The 4131-nt window shown below is 34.1% G+C and overlaps 1 pseudogene; it reads right to left on the reverse strand.

Annotated features, from left to right (window-relative positions):
* Positions 1-897: 897 nt before the first annotated feature.
* Positions 898-2385, reverse strand: LOC145169378 (putative galacturonosyltransferase-like 9 pseudogene; annotated as a pseudogene).
* Positions 2386-4131: the final 1746 nt, after the last annotated feature.

Genomic DNA, 4131 nt, shown 5'->3' on the forward strand with positions numbered 1-4131 from the left:
ACAAAAAGCAATACTATGTGTTCCTATTGAGATGATTTTGAAAAAAAAAAAAAGTCAAGTTTACTTTAGAATAGGAAAAGTGGTATATATAAATTTATAATTTCATAAATTGTATATTCGTATTCATGCTAATCTATATTTTTCACTCAATGAAATTATATATTCTGTTTTTTTTTTTTTTTTTAATAACAACATACTTTAAATTTCATCCATTATTATTATTTTTAGGGGTTTTCTATAAATATCCCTTCATTTTCCAATTCCACCCACCTTCATTTGATTTTTTGTCTTTTGTTGTTTTTTTTTTGTTTTTTTCCTATTTTGTTTTATTATTATTATTATTATTATTATTATTATTATTATATTTTGATTATTATTATTATTATTATTATTATAAATTTCGTACAAAATTTTAATATTCGGACGACATTATAAATTCAAATGGCTATATAAAATCGGTTTTTAAATATTTTTTTATATTTTTTAGTTATGGACAAAAAAGTAGTTCGAATTTTATAATGTCGCGCGAATTTATAATATTTACCGAATTTTAAAATGTCATCCAAAATTTAAAATGTTGTCCGAATTTTTCTGATTATTGAAACTTATAATAATACTAATAATAATAATAATATTATTAAAATATAAAATAAAAGGAAAAAAATCAAAAACGAAAAGAAAATAAAAAAAAAGTAAAAAATAATGTCAAATCAAAAATAAAAAGTTGATTTGATTGATGTTAGGAGGGATAAAATTGGTTAATGGGATACTTATAGTACAACCCAAATTATTATTATATCAATTCATCATCAGTTTGGTGTTCAAGTTAATTAAAATATCTCGTCTAGTCGTCTTCATAAATATGGACAAAAACTTAATATGTGTTTTTATATAAAATAAAAACATAAACTGCATATAATGAATATTAATCTAGTGGACTTAACCCACACTAAATTGAATCTCACAAACCAATCAAAATAAAAACCAACAATTTTCTATATATTTCTGTTACACAGCTATCAGAATATCTGAATCACTATGTTCACTAAAAAAATTTAAAAAAATGCTTTTTTTTCAATAAAATCAAATCAAATAATTCGAATATCCAAGAAAACTACTACTAATTGAAAAATCCAACGATTGAGATTGATGATGCTCATCATTATGCTTGTACAAATCGTACGGCTTCCACAAATGATCCAACGGACACGGTCTCTTCTCATCGTGCCTCACCCATGGCTTCCCTTTTCCACTCCAATGTAACAAACTCACCGGACCTGAATGTAATGACCGGCAGCTGCCCTTCACATTATCCCCTCCGAGTCCATGTTGATTCCACCGGTGATCAATCGGCTCAATGTTTCCAGCGAACACTAACAGAAACGGCGGCAGCGAACCCAGCTCATAAATCCTTCTTTTCCTCTGGATTTCCATCCAGTTCTTGATTTTGCGGCGATAGTTTCCTTTTCGCCATTTTCGCATATCCATCACCATTACGCCGGTGTTGAAGTAACACGGCTTTTTCGACCCGAATGTGCGTGACAGAACCGGGTCGGACCAGAAGTTGTCGGTGAAGTAGTTTGTGAAATTTGCGTGACAATACTCCGGAGCTCCGATGACTCGGTTGCTTCGTAGAGTAATGTTCCATAGCTTCTGGATGTCGTCGACTAAAACGACGTCGGTGTCGAGGTAGATGACCCGGTTTAGATTCGGGTCAAGTATATCCCCTAAATAGTTTCGGGCGTAGTTCAACGGGTTCTCGAGGGCCACACGGATCGACGACGAAATCAGATTTATGACGGAGTCTTCCCGGAAAATGTAAACCTTAAAGTTGAGCGACGGGAACGTGTTTCTAACCAGTCGGGTTAAAACACGTGGACTCGCCGGATCGAACTCGGCGGCGATGAAATGGAAAAACACGTTTTCCGGGCAGGAAGCGTGGCGGAGGACGGAGTGTACGGCGGCGACTGATCCACGAAGATACTCGGAGTCGAGTGTCATAGCGACGTGAATGGTGTAGGGACGGCAATCTTCACCGTTGCGATACTCCGGCGCCTCCATGTACCCGTACAAATCATCGGAGATGATTTCGCCGTTCGTCGGAAACGAACGAATCCCGAGGCAGGTGAATGGGAATGATAGAAACAGATTGAACAGAAGAACAACCACAACCGAATCAATCAACGATCGATGGCAAAACCGAAAATCAACCATCTCCAGTAATGCCTTTAAAGATTGGTTTTCTTGAATCGTTAGTAAATCATCTCCGGCGAGATGTTGATGAAGAAGAACGGAAAAAATTAGTCAAACACACACAGTCAAACACCCAGTGTGTGTGTGTGTTTATATGATATACAGAGAGAGGTGTATATATACACACAATGGACTATGGAGGGTATATGATGTATATAGCTCACTCTGCTTTCTCTCTCTGGGTTTTTCGGGGTGGGGAAAACCGCCGTGGCAAGAAAAGATGATACGGTGGGAGCTTGTTGAGATCACGCGATTTGGGGGCGCGTGAGTATTAATCGAAAGTTGGGGTGTGGGTTACGCGCTAGTTTACTTGTTTGGTGGGCATGTTAAGTAAACAAAAGCATTATTATTATGAAAAGTATAGTTGGTAGTTTTATACGCTTTTGCTAAAATATTACTCTCCCGTCTCAAAATTATAGTCCATCTTTCCTTTTTGGTTTGTCCCAAAATTATAGTCTATCTTTCCTTTTTGGTTTGTCCTAAAAGAATAGTCTACTTCTAAAAATAAATAACATTTTTACCAAAATACTCCCTCATTATTATTTAACCAACTAAGCATTTAATGGAACATTAAATACAAAGTAAGGACAAAACTGTTATTTTATTAAATAAAGTTAGTGACAATTAATGTTTTTCTTAAGGGATAATGACTTAAAAGGGTAACATATTATTCGATTTGTACACATTTGGTCACTGAGTTTTTTTTTCGTCCACATTTATCCCTTAAACTTGTTAAACTGTACACATTCAGTCCTTATGACCTGTTACTCCAGGTTAGCCGGGAAAAATGACTTGATAGGGTAATATATTTTTCATTTTGTACACATTTAGTCCTTAATATTTTTGTACATATTTAGTCCTTAACATTTTTTTTGTTTTAAAATAAGTCCTTTTTGTACTCATTCAATACTTATGAATGATTTCTTTAGGTTTTTTTCACGACATCTTACGTGAGACAATCATTGATGAAGTGCTTGGGGTTGTTGATGCTTATGTCCAATGCGATCTCGACTGCTTGGCTGCGTAAGTCTTGTGGTTTGGCTTAGGTCTTGTATTTTGAATATCGTAACTTCTTCATACGATATCAGATTTTAAGGATCTTTATCCATGTGTTCATTTTTTGAGTCTACTACAACTTTCTTTAAGATTACTCCCGTTAAAATGTAATATATTTTTACTAACGATTTTATAAAAAAAACATACATACATGCATTCATAAAAAACGTATGGACAGGGGAAGACGCAATAATACATAGTAGGTGTTATCGATACATGAAAATAGGTATAAACGTCAAAAAAAAAGCGAAAAATTTTCCACTGCGAATAGAAAAAACAGGTGTTGTCGGTGCAACACCGGGACCATACTAAATCCGCCACCGCGTATGGATATAAAAATCGTAAGTAAAAATATATTATTTTTTAATGGGAAATGAAAGTTGTCGTAGACTAAAATACGAACGAATGAATATAAAGATCGTTAAAATCCGAGATCATATGAAGAAGTTATGACGTTCAGAACACATGACCTAAGCAACCAAGTAGTCGAGATCGCGATGGATATAAGCATCAAAAGCCACATACACCTCATTAATGAATGTCCCCACGTAAGATTTCGTTAGAAAAAACTAAAAAAATCATTCATAAGTACTGAATAAGTAAAAAAAAAAAAGACTTATTTTGCAAAAAAAAAAAAGGACTAAATGTGTACAAAAATATTAAGGACTAAATGTGTACAAAGTGAGAAATATATTACCCTATTAAGTCATTTTTACCGGGTAACCTGGAGTTGCCGGTCATAAGGACTGAATGTATACAGTTTAACAAGTTGAAGGGGTAAATGTGGACGAAAAAAAAACTCAGTGACCAAATGTGTACAAA

Source organism: Lactuca virosa, chromosome 4 (assembly GCF_052849685.1).
Source record: "Lactuca virosa cultivar CGN04683 chromosome 4, Lactuca_virosa_CGN04683_v6, whole genome shotgun sequence".
NCBI classification, from domain to species: Eukaryota; Viridiplantae; Streptophyta; class Magnoliopsida; order Asterales; family Asteraceae; genus Lactuca; species Lactuca virosa.